Source organism: Herpailurus yagouaroundi, unplaced genomic scaffold, assembly GCF_014898765.1.
Source record: "Herpailurus yagouaroundi ecotype Mexico unplaced genomic scaffold, PumYag 100, whole genome shotgun sequence".
Classification (NCBI taxonomy): Eukaryota; Metazoa; Chordata; class Mammalia; order Carnivora; family Felidae; genus Herpailurus; species Herpailurus yagouaroundi.
This window is the reverse complement of record NW_024412391.1, coordinates 7015371-7032654: the sequence shown is the minus strand read 5'-3', so window position 1 is coordinate 7032654 and position 17284 is coordinate 7015371. Positions and strand designations below refer to the sequence as shown.

Sequence of the window (17284 nt, the reverse complement as noted above, 5' to 3'; positions counted from 1 at the left end):
CATATGCATCCTTGTTGAGAATTAGTTTAACAGACTACTCCTTCGTTCCTTCACCACGTCTGGGGAAGCAAGACCCAGGAGAAGGCTGGTGCAGTGCTTTGTTTCCTGAGAGTGAGGGTGGGGAGGGATGGGGGTAGGGTGTTGGGAGGGTAATTAATGTACCTGTGTGTGCTCTGGCACGTGAATGTGAGTTAATGTTGAACTTGAAAACCAGAGTGCAGTAGGGCAGGTATTGGGGAGAAAACATGACCTCTGTCCAAATTTTGTCTGTGAGGCTGTTAAAGATCAGATTTACATATAGAAAGTATAAAAGCCATTCCCTACTTTCTTTCATTCCTAAAATCCTGTACAAAAGATGACTTCTATGTTTTAAGGAAGGTTTTGTTCTCAGACATAAAACAAATTAGGAACGCTTCAGTTTTATCTCTTAGACCTAATCTGCAAGGAAATATTCTCAGTCTTTAATTTGTTCTTTTCTTTCCCAATTAATCCCACAGTCCGCTTAAATCCATGACTAATCCAAAGATGCATTTAGTTTCATATTTAGTCTTCCCTTCCCATCTGCCTAGTAGTTTCCGTCTCTGCCCACGTGTGTTTGAGACCTCCAGTATTTGATCTTCATGTTTCGTTTCTCATTGACTTCTATAAAAGGAGTCTATCTGGAATATAATAAAATATCCGACAGTTGTACACACACTGCTAAATAAAATGGCTGTACTGAGGACGCTGTGCTGCTTTTCTTCCTTCCTACCGCACTCCGAATACGATCCTCCTCCTTCCTGGAGAGTCAAAGCCTGAGCGGCTTCCTGCCCACTCTGCCTTCTTTCCCACCACCCACCCTGTTGTCCACAGCACTTCTGGCGTGCTGGCTCCCTCTGTTCGGTCCTGCTGGATGGGGTTTTGCACATCCTGTTTCCTCATCTCTGAACACTTCTCTTGTGTGACCTAGAACCTTCAAGTCTAGGCTTAAAGTGAATCCCCGGTGAAGCTTTCTCAGACTGACGCTTCTCCCCATTTATTTCTTTTCATTCGTAGACTTTGATTTTTTAGAATAGATTTTATTTTTTTTAAGTGTTTATTTTTAAGAGAGCGTGAGAGGGGAAGGGGCAGAGACGGAGGGAGACAGAGAATCCCAAGCAGGCTCTGCACTGCCAGCACAGAGCCTAACATGGGGCTTGAACTCTCAAATTGTGAGATCATGACCTGAGCCAAAACCGAGAGTCGGACGCTTAACCGATGGAGCCAGCCAGGCGTCCTTTAGGATAGATTTAAAAATTTTTTTTTTCTTTCAACGTTTTTATTTATTTTTGGGACAGAGAGAGACATAGCATGAACGGGGGAGGGGCAGAGAGAGAGGGAGACACAGAATCGGAAACAGGCTCCAGGCTCTGAGCCATCAGCCCAGAGCCCGACACGGGGCTCGAACTCACGGACCGCGAGATCGTGACCTGGCTGAAGTCGGACGCCCAACCGACTGCGCCACCCAGGCGCCCCTAGGATAGATTTTAAAGAAGACCTGAGCTGATAGCACAGAGTTCTTGAATAGCCCCTGCGCAGTTTCCCCTATTCATATTAGTGGGGGACATTTTCGACTAATGAAACAATATTAATAACTATATTAACTCCACATTTTTATTCAGATTTCCTTAATTTTTATCTGATGTCCTTTTTCTGTTCCAGGGTCCCATTCAGGATATGACATCACATTTAGTTGTTTTGTCTCCTTGGGTTCTTCTTGGCTATGACAGCTTTTCAGACGTTCATTGTTTGTGATGACCTCGCCAGTTTTGAGGACTGCTGGCTAGATGTTTTGTAGGATGCTCCTCTGTTGGAACTTGTCAGAATTTTTCCCCCTCATGATTGGGCTAGATAATGGGTTTGGGAGGAAAATCATGTAAAGTGCCATTTTCATCATAGCATGCTAAAGGCACATCCTATCAGTGTGACTTATGACTGTTGATGTTGACCTTGACTTCCTGGTTGAAGTAGTGTGTGTCAGATTACTCTACCGTAAGTTACTCCGCACCCCCACCCCGCCCCCACCTCAACTGTCCTCTTGGGAAGGATGTGAGTAGACATAGCCCACAGCTGAGCAATGGGCAGTTATGCTCCCCTTCCTTTGGGGAGGAGCATCTACATAAGTTATTTGGAATTCTGCGTGAGAGATTTGTTTTCCATTTATTGATATATTCAGTCATTTACTCATCCATGTAGACTCAAGTATATTTCATACTTTGGGTTATAATCCAGTGCTGCTTATTTTTTCCCCCCAGTTCTACCTTTGACCATTGGGAACTGTTTCACTTGGCTCTTGTGTCTCTTTGACCTTGTCTGGTCGATGTGGACATTGACTTAGTAAATTATCTTTGAACATTTTCTTAATTTCTGACACCACAAAATGCTCCAAGGTAATCTTGCGTATTTCCTGTCCAGACCTAGAATCAAATATTTCTCCAAGGATCCTTGGTTGCTTTTGCTGGAGAATGGTGTTGAAGACCAAGATTGGGGTGCCAGTGTGCTCCTTGCTACTGGAATATTCCCCATGTATTTTTATTACTGTACCCGAAACTTTCATTAGTAGCATGAATTATATAGTATGTTATTTGCTTTCTTGTCTGTCTTTCCCACCTGTATTGTCTGCTCCATGAGGTCAGACATTGTGCTTCACCCATAGTGCCTGATGCATAGTTGACCCTCAAGAAACATTTGTTGAGTGAGAGAATAAGTGAATGAATCTTGGCTGGAAAGCAGGGCTTTGATCGAGAGCTTGAATGTTCATTCAACAGCTGTTTAAAGCCCATATATCATATGAGTGGTGGTTCAGACTATAGGGGTTTCAGTGTGTAAAGTTTTAAACACAGGTTAGGTTGGTTAAAAGCTGAACAGGTGATATTGAGGATTCCCTTTCTGTACACAGAACTTGCAAATTCATTAACGATGATGTTCACATTCTAATTCTCTAGTCAACTTGTTAATTAAGCTTTATGATTAGAAAAGGTATATATGAATTCTAGCTGAGTATTACACCCTGTAGGTGAGATAGCTGGATAGGAAACCCTTTTTTCTTTGCTGGTAGATAGAATAAAGACATTTTTTTTTCCTTACTGTTTCCCCCTCCCTCAGCTGCTGTGGGCGAGGAGGTACAAGTAGAGGTACAATGAATGTGCTATAATTGCTTTTTCTCTGTTAAAAGTCACATTTTGGAACAAAGCTAGAGACACGTGGTTAGCCATGTAGTTAAGCACACAGGCCTCGAGCAGGCACTGGTAGCTACGGGAGGTTACACAGGTAGTGTGAGGGAAAGGGTCAGAACTGGTCGGATCTCAAGCTTCAGCCTTCCGCATGGGCGAGTGCACCTTCTAGGAGACAACCCATCCTTTCAGTGCAGAGCCCAGACAAACAGTGTACTCGGTGTGGGGGCCTCGTGGGCGTGTCTCCCAGTGAAGAGCAGGGCCTCAGTTCATCCAAGGGACTCAGGAAAAGTCTTTCAGGGGAAGTGGGGGGAGAGGCGGCATACACGGCCCAGAGACTTGGACACAGGGAGGTGGGGACTTGTCTGCTGGAACTGGAGTTGATGGTAGGTACAGGGAGAAGAGCATGGTGCCAGGACTGAGTTCACTACAGGGTAGACTTGGGGTCCCGTGGGCTGGCACCCCATAGTTGTCTCTCGTTAACCATGTCCAGGGGCCAAGTGGGGGGGAGTTGGTCACATGACCCCAGCCCTAAGTCAAGGGGAAATGCTGGGCCTGACTTAGGTGTCCTTGGTTATTGTCTGACCTTTAGCTCTGGCTTACCTGATGACGAAATTATTCTAAGGTCGCTTTTGGTTGCATACGGGGTCAGCCTGCAGAATTTGCCGTTGCCCCTGGCCTTTAACTCAAAGGTTGGTTCCTATGCAGCATAAATACCTATGCTCCGCCAGCCCCAGCAGATCGAGTCTCTTCTGGGTTCTGCTGTGCTTCACTTCCCTGCTGTACCTAGTGTCTCTGGTTTCTGAAATCTGGTCAAGGAAGATGCTGTGGCTTTCCCTGGATTTCCTGGAAATCCTAGTTTAAAAGGGCCTCTTCTTTCCAGAGGAGACCTTTATTTCCTCCAGAGACAGAGAAACGGCCTTTATTTCCAGTGTCTTGTAAAAGAAACATCTAAAGTTGGCAGCATGGCAGGTCCGCTCATTCACCCCTGAGCCATGCATTTTGTTGGAAAAGAGTGTTTTACTTTTTCATGCAGCCGTTCTCAAACTTGGGGGTGTCCAGGAATTCAAACGGCCAAGTCTAGGCCCTGCCCTGGGAAAGTCTGGTCGTGTAGGTCTGAAGCAGATATAGGTCACCTTGGTTCCACGCAGAAGTCGAGAGCTCCCCGGCCCGTGGGGGCTGGGGGGTCACTGTCACTGTAGGACCTACTAGGTGCTGAGCTGCTTCTCTTGTGGCCACAATAGCTCCTGCCCAGTTATGGTGCCTTTGAAAATACTTTGCTGCCTAAAGCAAATGCATGCCCAGGGCCGGAATGTGCAGTGGTGGTTCGTTCGTTCTCTCTCTCTCTCTCTCTCTTTTTCAATTTATTTTTTTAAAAGTAGGCTCCATACCCAACGTGGAACTTGATCTCCTTACCTCAAGATCAAGAGTAGTTGCATGCTCTTCCGACTGAGCCAGCCAGACTCCCCTGTGCAGTGGTTCTTCTAATATTTCTGGAGAACTTTAGGTTTAGGGAGCTGGAGAGAAAGTATTGGGATAGCAAGAGGAAGGGATATATTGAGAGCTTACTCTGTGCCAAGCACAGTACTTTGCACTTTTGTATACAGAATCTCATTTAATTCCAATAAAACTGAACCAAGTAGATAGTCACACCTTTGTTTCTGGGGGAGGAAACTGTTGCTCAGAGAGGTTAATAACCTAACTTGCTGAAGTTTCCATAGGTAGTGGGTGGCAGATAGAGAACTTGGGCTTAGGTCTGTCTGACTTCAAGGCCAGTGGCCATCCCACTCGTCCCTGTCACTGCCTTCTCTTCCATGCTGCCTCTCCGAGGAGAGAACACACAGCCCCAGCTCCAGCATGTGAGTGCCTGGTGGTCTGCAAGCTACTCACGGGCAGGGTGCTGTATTGGGAGGTAGGTAAGAACACAGATTCTAGAATCGGATGCCTGGAAAGGAATCCAGATCCTGCCACTTCTTAGCAATGCAACACTACACATGTCGGTTTCTTGGACCTTGTTGCATCATCTATAAATAAAGGGTAAGAATATCTATCTCGTGGGATTGTTATGTGTACTAAATAAGTTGATATAACACGTAGTGCCTTGTATATATAGTGGCCACTGTTGGAGTATTAGCTGCTGCTTTATTACTGTAGCCACTATTGATTTTGGTACCCTTAGTGCTTAGCATGACCTGTGGCCCATTATTGGGGCTTAGGGACGTTGGTGAATACATACATTCATTCTTCTTCCACTTACTCTCAACCTTCCACCATTCTTTCCTACCTCTTCTGTGCATTCTCTCACTCCCCAAGCCACAGAAGTTAACCTACTTCCCCTGGTTTGGATGTTTGTGACTTCACGTGTCCACGTGAGAGGATTTCAAGGAGAATTGTGAGAAGGCACAGAGAGATGAGCATCTACCCTTATCGTCTGTATTTGTGTTTCTGTGGGTGGACAGATCCAGAAGACTAGGAGTATTTGCATGAATTTGCACGTTGGGGCATCATTCTGCATTTTTGGGGTGGATTATGAGGAGTAGCGAGGATGTATAATTGCTGACAGTGTCTCACGTGGTGCTACTCTTCTTGAATTGGGTATCAGCCTGGGGCTTTAGAGAGGAAAGATTTGATAGTGAAATCATTTTCCTTACCTGCTTCTCCCTTCTCCCTCCCTGTGGGAGAGTGGGAAGATGGGCTGTGTACAGAAGAGCTCAGGCTGGAGTGATCAGGTAGGAGGCAGACAGAGAAGCCTTGTGTGTTGAATTTAGCAACTTGCCTTTTATCTCCGAGGAATCTAGAAAGGAGGGATGGGGTAAGATAGTTGCATTTTAAAAAGAAAAATGGAGCATGGGGGATGGGTTTGAGCGCTTCCATGCTGGAGGCGGGGAGACCAGGAAGAAGGTGACTGTGGCAATCAAGGCTCTGATGGAAGCAATGAAAGGAGAGGACAAGGGTGTGAGCTGAAATCAGCAGGGCTTAAAGATGAGTTGGACACTTCGGTGAAGGAGGAGTCAGGTGCTTTGTGTGGGAGAGTGGGTGCATGATGCTGCCATCAGCAGAGACAGAATACAGCTGGAGAAACAGGTGGGACTGGGAGTGAGACAGGGATTGAGCTGAGGACCATTGGAGTTTGGGATAGTCCTAGCATGCCCAGTGACAGATGTTAAAGAAGCTGTTGGATATGCAAGACTGAATTTTGGAGGAGGCACATCTTCTTGTAGGTGGTCATTGAAGCCATGAGTGAAGGTGAAGTTGGCCAAAAAGAACCTATGGAATGGAAGAGAAGAGAACTGTATTAATTTCCTGTGTCTGCTGTGACAAATTGCCACAAACTTTAGTGCCTTAAAACAACCCAAATTTATTATGTAACACCACAGGATGTCAGAAGTCTGAAATGGGTCTTATGGGACTAAAATCAAGATGTCAGCAGCGCTGTGTTCTTTCTGGAGACTTGAGGGGTACAGTCTCTAAAGGCTGCCCATGTTTCTTGGCTTGTGGCCACATCACTCTTACCTCTGCTTTCGTTATAACTTCTCTGACTCTGACCCTGCCTTCTTTTTATGAGGATCCTCATAGTTACATTGGTCCTCCCTGGATCATCTATGCTAATCTCCCCTTTGTACCTGCAAAATCCCTTTTGCCACGGAAGGTAATCTATTCACGTGTTTCAGGCATTAGGATGTGGGCATTTCTGGGGGGCAAGTATTCTGTCTTCCATAAGGACCTGAAACAGAACTCCAAGGTTTATTGTCCTTAAAGGCACAAACAGAGGGTGAGGAGTGTGTGAAGGAGTCAGAAGCTAGAGTAGGGAGAATGAGGAGACCATGGCTTTGAGGATGGTTGGGGGTGGGGGGAGATGGTAGAGAACCTCAAGAAGAGAGAATGATTGTTCCTGTCCAATGCACTAGGTTCTATAAGATAGAGATCAAAAGATGACCATTGGGCTTGACCACAAACAAGCAGTTCATTTTTTCAACAAGCATTTACGGAGTGTCTACTTTGTGCCAGGCGCTGTGCTAGGTGCTGAAGATACAGCAGTGATGGAGGCACAGCCCCTGCTCACACCCTGGTGTTGGGGAAGCCAGCAAGAATCAAGTAAACAAATCGCATGGTTGTAACTGCTAGGTGAGGAGTCAAATTAGCAAACGTGAAAGAGAACGACTGGGGAGCGCTCTTCAGAGGTGACATCCGGATGATGAGTGACTCATTGAATAGCAGGGATGCCATTCTAGGCACCGGAAGCAGCTAGTGAAAAGGCCCTCACTGGTCCGGGCCCTAGCTTGGCCGGGACAGGGAGGTGCTTGGTGTGGCTGTAGCACGAGGGTGAGGAGAAGGGTGGTGGGGGATGAAGTTGGGAGAGGCTGTGCATCATGGCTTTGGGATTTAAATGCCAGGTAAAGGGTGTAGATTTTGTTCTAAGATTTTGTTGGAGGAGGTCAAGGGTGAAACGGAAAGACTGGTAAAAGAGGCAATTGCAGTGAGAGTTTATGCTGGTTTCAGCCGGGATTGTAGTAGTTGTTAGGGGTGAGTTCTGTCCTCCAAAAAGATCTGTTGAGCCCCTGGTACCTCTTAATGTAATCTTACTAGGAAATAATATCTGTGCAGTTGTACTCAAGTTACAATGGGACCATACTTGGTTAGAGTGGGCCCTGATCCAACATAACTGGTGTCCTGTTTATAAGAGGGAAATTTGCACAGAGAGAAGGAGAGTGCCTTGTGCCCACGAAGGCAGAGATGGGAGTGCTGTAGCTTCAAGCCAAGGGACACCATGGCCACCACCAGAAGCTAGGAAGGATTCTCTCCTACAGGTTACGGGGGGAGTGTGGCTCTGCTAACACCCGATTCTGGAATTACAGCCTCCAGCACTATGAGACCCATCCATTTCTGTTCTAAGGCACCCACTTCATGGTAGTTTGTTATGGCAGCTTAGGAAGCTGATAAGTGGAAAAGATGGGGATGGGATGGGGGGGGGGGGCAGGTAGAGCTGACAGGATTTGCTGATGGATTGAGAGTGGGAGGTGAAGGAAAGGGAGCAGCTGAGGACAAAGTCGATTTGTGGCCTGAGCAACGGGGTGGCTGATGATTCTCTTTCCCGAGATTGGAAATAGTATGGATGGAACAAGTTTGGGGAGCAAAATCGAGACTTGACTATGTGAGTCAGAAGCTGAGCTGGAGGTATAAATTTGAGGGTCATTAGCATATAGATGGCATTGAAATAATGAGAGTAAGTGAAGTCACCCGGGGAGAGAAAGTTTCAGGCAACCCTGAACGGCCTTGAAAATGCCTCAAGTGGAGGAAACCGTGTTTTCAAACATCGGATGCCCTGGACTTTTTAGGGGTTCCAGTGGGGATGTGTGCTACGTGCACAGATCTGCCTGGTGAAGTTAAATGTGTATTTCTTTTATGTGGTCTGGTTTGAAAACCTGTCCGAGCTATTTTGAAGCTTCCTGTATCGAGAGGCAGAATCTGTCTTTTCCCTCCAAATTTCTCCCTCCTACACTGGCCAGTAATTGTGTCAGTCTTGGGATTTGCTTTGATGAATGTGGCAGAAGCAATATCATGCTAGTTGTAGAGCACGGACTCTGGAGGTCTTGCGGCTTCTGACTTGACTCTCTTGAGTCCCCACTGCTCCTCCATAAGGATGCTTGGGCTCTGTACTAACAATGGTCTGGGTGCAGTTGGGTGAGACCAGCAACAGAGCCACCTAGTCAGCCCTCAGAACTGGGGGAAATCATACACTGTTGTTTTCAAGTCCCAAGGTTACAAACTGGTTGGTTACACAAAGGGATGTACTTGGTGTAGCGCTTGTAGTCACTTAGGTAAGATAGTACGGAGGGAAATAGCTGACTGCTGTTCCGGGTCATGGAAATAAATCGGGATTTAATCTAGATATGATTAAATGGAAATCCAAAAGGTCGTGGAATAATACATCATTCATGAAATGATAAAATACAGAAGGCACATTTCAGAGACCACGTGGCACTCAATAAATCATTCCTTCAAAAAATATTTAAGGGTCTACTTGCTACAGTATGCCTGGTGGGGCAGTAGGTGAGGGGTACAGAGGTGAATGAGACGAGGTCTCCATACTGTCATGGACTTAATGGAGTTTATTGTTAAGTGTGTGGCGAGGAAGGGCCGTGGAGGCAGAGAGTGTGGTTAAGGATAACAATGGCGGCTGTTGATGGACTGGGTCCTGTGTACTTTGTGTCCCTATCGAGACCTCACCACAACCCTATGTGGTAGGGATGATTCCTCTCTGTGCTACGCATGAAGACACTGGGCCTTGTGATGGATAAGCAGTGTGGCCAGGGTTACCCAGCTGGAAAGGGGTGGGTAATACTACCAGCTGTGTCTGACTCTGCAGTTTATACTCTTTCCACCAAGTGTCTTATTTTCCCATTAATCCCTCACCCAACTCCGGTTAGAGGGCCAGATTGCAGGGTGGGCTTTGGGGTTCCTTTCTGGGTTGGCAGTTGGCATTGGGAGGACTGATCTTGAGTTGTTGAAAAATCACTGTGGAAATACAGCCCCCCATTCTCTCTACCCAAGGAGAACCTGGATTCATTGGAGAGGGGAGGGCCACATGAAACCATACCGTCAGGATTTTAATCTGTGAAATCTCAAAAGATCCCTTCTCCCTCCCTAAATATACTTTAATCGGGCTGGCTCCCCTTTTCCCCTCCTCGCCCCCCCTCCCCCCCAAGACGTTTCATCATTGTATCAGATTCTGGCAAAGCCACATGGATGTCAGCTGCAAAGGAGAAAGCCACTTGCAGTCAGTGCCCTTGGCCTGTCTGGTCCCGCCTGGCCATTCCACCTGCATCCTGTGGCCTCCACGGCTTGGAAATGGCAGCCAGGTTCCACTGGCAGAGCTGGGACGTGGTGTCCCGGCCAGTGGACGCTGCTGCAGTGGGGGCGTGAGCGAAGATTGAAACGGGCAGGTCGTTTGACTCTTGGGGAGATGGGTCCTGGCCAGGCAGTCCTCCTGTGCTGAGAGGAAGGGTGTCATGCAGGGTCTGAGAGAGCCTGTGGCCACTGCATTCCCAAGAGTCTGGCTGACAAGAGGGCCTGAGCGGGGAGGCCAAAATCAGCCTCTCAGGTAGGGATCCAGGCAGACAGTTCCATATCCTTGGAGGCCAGGAATGGCTGTCAGTCCTGGGGGCCTTTGCACCGGTGTGGGCGGCTCTCCACAGGAGACCGTTCTTGATGGCTTGGGGCTGGTGGCCTTGCACGGGCACCGTCTCTGGGAGGGTGGGCCTAAGGGTTCGACAAGATGTGCCGACTCGGCTTCCAGCCTTCGCAAAATGGGGGTCCCTTCAAAGACACTTGCTCCTTTTTGGTCCTCCCGGATTCTAGGTTCTCTGAATCCTGGGACTTGAGGGCAGAATCTAACCACAGGTCTCTTATTTCTATCCAGACAAGACTTTGTCCTGACTGGATATTGAGGACGATTTTGAACTTAAAAAAAAAAAAAAAAAAAAAAAAAAATTTTTTTCCCCCCTGACGTGGCCTTGCTCTGCGGTGGCTGCAAGCATGGGGCTATAGGATCTAGAACATCCACGGTGGGTAAATGGGAAAGGCAGACCAATCCAGTGCTCAGTGGAGGACCTCCAACCAGAGAGATGGCAGTCCCCCTGGAAAGAGCTGACAGGTAGGCACCTTAACTGGATCGGCAGCTAGGCACGTTCTGTTGGACCTCAGTAGAGGCCAAGGCCAAACGTCAAAGTATGTTCTTTTCTCTTTTTAAATATAGCTACTGTTCATTTTATTAGCAGTATCTAACATTCCTCAGATATTTACTAACATGCCAGAAACTTTGCCAGGTGCGCTACCGAGATTAGTTTCGTTCCCACAACACTATGAGGTGGATGGTATCAGAACCCCCTTTGCACAGATGGTGAAACAGAAGTGCAGAGAAAGTAGGGAACTTGTCCTCAGTCACCTGAATGGTAAGTTGTGGACCCAGGGATTTGGCGGAGGCCTGAGCACTCACCCATGCTGCCTCCAGTGGGCAGAGAAAAACTGTGCACAGGGTAGAAAGTTTACAAAATGTAACAGAAAAACAAATCATCTCTAGTCTCTCTCTCTCCCCAACGGTAGCTACCGCTACCGCTAATATATTTTCCGTGCAGGTAACTATGTAGCTTAAAAAAGGGTTACAAGACCTCCTGCCTTCTAGACTGCTCTTGTACATTCTGCATTCGATTTTGAATGTTTTCCAGTATTAAATATATTCAACACCTTGATCTGTAATGGCTGCAAAGTGTTTTATTATAAAGGGATCTATAGTTTGGAAAGTCTCTAATATTGGAACTTTAGGTTGTTTATAAATTTTGTTGTTATAAAAATTGCCATGATTAGCAGCTTGATGAATCTTTGCATCCACCTTGGAAGACTGCTGGAAGATAAACTCTTAGAAATGGTGTTTCTACATTGAAAGGGATGTACATTATAAAGGCTCTTGGTATTGAAAAGAACTCTTTCTGGAAGGTCTGTACTAATTTCCTTTCTCACTAGCAGAGTATAGGGCACCTCTTTTACAGCTCTTCCAACAGTGGATATTGTATTATTATTATTTTATTCTCTTGTTTTCACCAGAGAAATTTCACAGTCTTTGATTACTAATGACATTGGATGCTAGGCTTATCAGCCACATGTAGTTCCATTGTGAATCTCCTTTATTAGAGTAATTCTTTTCTTATTGATTTGGATGAGCTCTTCATATATGAAGATACGGCATGAGCCTTTTATCCTAGGTTGTAGATATTTTTCCCATTTGCCGTGTACTTTTATATTGAGGTTTTTTTTTTTTTATGTAAAGAAGTTTTAAATTTCTAGGTGATCGCATCTACTAATCTTTGCCTTTACTGTTTTTACTTTTGGTTCCGTTCTGGATGATACATATCTCTGTTTAAAAAAAATTGTTTTTTTTACTCATTTTTGAGTCCTTCATTTGACAAACACTTGAGTGTCTGTGCTGTACCTGGCCCATCATAGGCATTTGTGGTATATAAATAAGATGGATGAATTTCCCACTTTGGACTTTTTCCTGAAAAAGGGAGATTTCTGCCTGAAACTTTCTACCTGAAAATTTCTGCCTGAAATTCACTTTTAAATACAGTGAGAAGAGAGTTTCTAGGAAGATGGTCTTTCTTTTTAAAAAAATTTTTTTTTTCAACGTTTATTTATTTTTGGGACAGAGAGAGACAAAGCATGAACGGGGGAGGGGCAGAGAGAGAGAGGGAGACACAGAATCGGAAACAGGCTCCAGGCTCTGAGCCATCAGCCCAGAGCCTGACGCGGGGCTCGAACTCACGAACCGCAAGATCGTGACCTGGCTGAAGTCGGACGCTTAACTGACTGCGCCACCCAGGCGCCCCGGAAGATGGTCTTTCTTTGCAGGGTCACTTGGATCTTGGTTGAACTGTTGTGGTAGCTCTGCCTTTCACAGAAGGAAAGAGTTAAGAGGGAAAATCTTTTTTAATATTTACTTTGAGAGAGAGCATGAGTGGGGGAGGGGCAGAGGAAGAGAGAGAGAGAATCCCAAGCAAGCTCCATGCTGTCAGTACAGAGCCTGACGCGGGGCTCGAACTCTCGAAACATGAGATCGTGATCTAAGGTGAAACCAAGAGTCAATTGCTTAACCAACTGACTCACCCAGGCACCCCAGAGGAAAATTCTTAAAAAAAAAAATTTTTTTTTTTTAACATTTATTTTTGAGAGATGAGCAAGATGGAGCATGAGTAGGGCAGGGGTGGGGAGCGGGGGGCGGGGGGGACACAGAATCCGAAGCAGGCTCCAGGCTCTGAGCCGTCAGCACAGAACCGATGCGGGGCTCGAACCTACGGACCGCAAGATCATGACCTGAGCCTAAGTCGGCCACCCAACCGACTGAGCCACCCAGGTGCCCCCCAAGAGGAAAATTCTTTAGCTAAGGCCAGAACTTTAAGGCTTGAACCAAAATGGCTTTCTGTCTCGATGGAAGATCTATTCTGAAGAGGTCAATGTCCCTTGACCCAATCAGACTGTAAAATTCCAGACCACTTGCCACAGGCCAGTTAATCCTGCAAGGGCCATTGAGGCCCTTCTTCTGAAATTGGTCTCCTTGGGTAGGCTTGTGCCCTCATCCAGAACAGACCTGAGGCTTTGCTATAATTGTTAAGAGTTCCTAGTTGGCTGCTTTTGCATAATAGATCCTGCAGAGGTGGCTTGGTATGGAAAAGAAGACTTGGCTTGACCCCTTCAGTTCCTGCTGTCCCTGAAGCTGATGACACAGCACCTTCCTTGTTCAGTCTTGGTGCAGTGGCCCCTTCACATGAGTTTGTGAATAAATACCAGATGCTTTCTCCACGGAAGGCGACAGGCCCAGGATGCACAGTGGCTGTTGGATAGTTACAGTTCTGTTTCCTTGCTGGTTACCTGGACCTGGGTCCCTTGGCCCCTGGAATACAGCTGTTGACTTTTCCAGCCATGGTGAGAAAAAAGGAGAGTAGGGGTTTGATTTTCTTGCTATTGCCCTAAATTGGCCAATGTGTGGAGGATTCCCAGGACAATGTAGTAGGTGTCCAGGACTGAAAACAGGGGTAGTATGGACAGCAAGAATCAGAACACTGGGCTTCCTGGCAGAAGATTTGGACAAAGAATTCTGAGAGGCACATTCTCATGATACAGGGATAGAGCTCATGGAGCCCTTGCTGCCCTGACTGGGATCCTGGTAAGAGCTCTTGCGTCCTTGGTGATTGTTTCTGTTTTCCTCTCTGAGTAGCCTGCTCTGTAGGGAAGGGACCTCTCTGCGCCAGGGCAGGCCACCAGTCCCTGGTGGAGGGATAGTGCACCATGCTGTGCTGTATACTGGTTCTCAAGGAACACTACCACTCTCGATTTGCAGTGCTCCCCCGTTTCCATGGTCTACATACTCCCACCAGGGCTGATGTCGAGCTACCAACAGTTTAACCAGTGGCTCACAAAATTGGCTCTTGGGAGCTGTTAGGAGCAGACTGCAGGTTGTCACAGGAAGTACTGTCCCCCTTCCAGGGGGCTTGGTGCCCACGTCTGAAGGAGAGGCTGTGTTTGCCTGACCTGGGCTCAGCCAGGTATCTGAGGTGCCAGTGATCCTGGTAACCTCCTGGCTCTTCAGGGAGGCCTCAGTTTCTTCCCCGGGTGGTCCTTTTCTTTGGCAGTTTCAGAGCGTGACTCCTGGCATGATCCATCTTAAATATGGAGTGACCCACTTTCGATGGCTCCCTTAGACAGTTGAACTCCTCCAGTATTTCTAGTATAGTACTGCAAATCTTCTCCATGGCACTGATCACTCTGTTACTAACTAGGTGTGTGACCTCGGGACGATCGCTTATCCTCCTCGGGCCTCAGTGTCCTTACCTGTAAAGTGACGGGGTCGGGATGGATGATTTCTTAAGGTCTCTTGCAGCCCTAACATGCCATGATTTTAAGAGTCTTTGAACGACAGCAATATTTATAGTAAATGATCTTCCAGTTCAGGCTGGCTCATAATCTGAAGCAGAGAGGAACATGCTAAGTCATTTGGGGAAGAAATGTTATTTTTGAGTACCATAGATGCTGGTAATAAAACACAAATTCCAAAACGAAAGGAATTGGGCCACATTTCTTAGGTACAAAAGACTGACACCTTGAAAAACGACGGGGTTAATAGATTCAGCTATGATGATCCCTGTGGTTCCAGCTCCAGAAGAAAGGTCCTCCTGGGAAATCAACAGGAACTCTTTTAGACAGATCAACTCTAAATTATGGAGGGATTATCCGGGTTAAATCTTGCTTTCATGCTTTTTGACTGCATCTATTCTGCTTAATTACTTACTTGGTTGGCATCTCAGATTTCCTCTATTTTCGTGCAGCCTGCAGGGACTCCCTCTGATGAGATAGGGTGCTATCTTGAAAGAGCAGTGGATTAGCAATCAGGAGACCCAATTTCCAACTGGTGGTAAGACTCTAACAGATGATTTCTCCGATCTGGGTCTCAGGTGCATTTATTGAAAAATGAAGGATGTGGGCTAGATCAGTGATTCACAGCCAGAGGGCATTACAGAATGTCACTGACTTTGTCTGGCCTTGGTTCACAGGTGTGTTTGGGGCTCGGGTCTGCTCCACCTGGCTCTGTTTTCCGGGACGACTAGTGGACTCCCCTAGGCAGTTCCTCTCTCAACACTGGAGAAATGGAGAACACAGTGCCTCCCTTCTGGAGGCCAAGGCTGAATTGAGTCTCGCTAGCCCTTTTGCCTACAGCACACTGACCAAGGCAAGTGACGTGGCCAAGCTGGATGCCCTTGGGGCAGGAGTTTATGCTCCTCCTCTCCTGGGACAAACTGAAGTCATACGGTGACCTTGGGAATCGGAAGGGGTGAAGATCGGGAACAGTATACAGCCTCCCAGAGAGGGCCTCTCGTCCGTCATTTTATAGAACAGCTTCAAGATAAGAAACAGAGGAAGGCTGATCGCCTCCCTGCCCACACACAACACATACACAAACAAAATCCAAAATACCCAACAACGATAACAATAGTGAGAACACACTGGGAGCATAGGTAGTAAAGGCTGCCTACTTCTCTGGGTGGCTGGAGGTCAGGTCCTATAGCCGGTAGTCTTATTTGAAAATAGTTTTAGTTGTACGAAGCCTCAGTTCCACAGCTGTGAAATGGGGCTAGTAACCTCAGTCTGTGTCCTCAAAGGGTGGCTGTGAGGCTTGGCTTAAGGAAATAGCTGTGACGTTTTAAGCATGATGCTTGGCACATAATGGGTGTTGGGAAGACATTTGTTTCTCTTCCTTGCCCATCTTTGAGCCCATCTCCTTCTGGCTGGATTATGAGATCAGCCGCCTCTCTGTGCCGCTGTCACCCTGCCTTCAAATTCTCTCCTAATGGCTCTGCTTTTTCCTGTCCCTGTGCCTTCATTGGGCACTCTGCCCTGCTTGGTGCATCCTCTCTTTTGCAAAAATAGTATTTTTCCTTTATGGCTAGCATGAGTCCCACTTTCCTTTGCTAACAGGTAGCAGCTCACAACAGACCCTTTCTCTTTACCATTCGGTATTTAACCTTGTGTGGCCTCTTGTTGCCAATTGATGTCTGCTGAAAGTTCAAGGACAGAATCCATGGTTGACCCGTCTCCGTATGTCTTATACCAGCCCTTTGCAAAGAATGCAGTAGGTGCTTAGTATTTGTTGAAAGACTAGAAAAAACCGTCTGGTCCCTAAAGCCATCACCTTTATCTGTGTGATGTGACTGAGACCAGAGGACCAGCAGGAAGAACAGGTCTCATGGGGACTCACATAGGAGGCTGCATTGGTGGGGAGCTCAGGGTGCCCCAAGCCTGGCCCTGGGTCATGTGGTCTCAGGAGAAGCTCCAGAGTGCTGGGACCCACTGATAAGCCACTAGGCTGGCGACTGGCCAGCTGTCTGGCCACTGTTTAGACACGGAGTTGACCCCCGCCTGGCCCACATGCCAAAGGAACAAGCCTTTATTTTTAAAATTTTTATTTATTTTTCATGTTTACTTTTGAGAGAGATGGGGAGAGAGAGAGAGCGTGAATGAGCAGGGGAGGGGCAGAAAGAGAGCAAAACACAAAATCTGAAGCAGGCTCCAGGCTCTGATCTGTCAGCACAGAGCCCAACCTTGGGTTCGAACTCAGGAACTGTGAGATCATGACCTGAGCTGAAGTCAGACGCTCAACTGACTGAGCCACTCGGGTGCCCGAGGAACAAGCCTTTATAGTTTATTCTTGTCTGGGGTGGAGCTGGGGTCCCTGCCGGTGCCTTGTGGGATAATAGTTGCTTTTCTGCTTCACAGAACTTCATTCTGTGGGTGACCTCTTCATTGTCCTTGTCTTGAGTTAGGGAGCTTTGAGAGATTGAAGGCTAATTGGAGATTTAGGAGTTAAAAAGGGGTGGAGGTGGGGAGGGTACGAGAAAGGAGGCAAGAGTTTGGTAGTGTTTTTGTACCTTGTGTGAATTAAAGATATCTGTGTCCCTTGTTCTTCATCGCAGGAATGACTTCCCCACACACCCAGTGGCTCAGGCCAAAACCCTAGGAGTGCTTTTCAGCACTTCCTTCCCCTTTCC

At 47.0% G+C, this 17284-nt stretch overlaps 1 protein-coding gene and 1 long non-coding RNA gene across 5 annotated transcripts in view; one reads left to right on the top strand and one right to left on the bottom strand.

Moving 5' to 3' along the window:
• Positions 1-17284, top strand: part of TMEM178B (transmembrane protein 178B) — a 362353-nt gene that overhangs the window by 60751 nt on the left and 284318 nt on the right. The gene's annotated exons all lie outside the window — the stretch shown is intronic.
• Positions 1475-17241, bottom strand: LOC121028238 (uncharacterized). Of its 2 annotated transcripts, XR_005789137.1 has the most exons (5): positions 17165-17241; positions 14574-14706; positions 5843-5985; positions 4608-4708; positions 1475-1865 (listed from the first exon to the last, which is right to left on the bottom strand). It is a non-coding gene; the product is annotated as an uncharacterized LOC121028238 (long non-coding RNA). The 2 variants fall into 2 exon arrangements; XR_005789136.1 differs by having other exon boundaries at positions 4608-5985.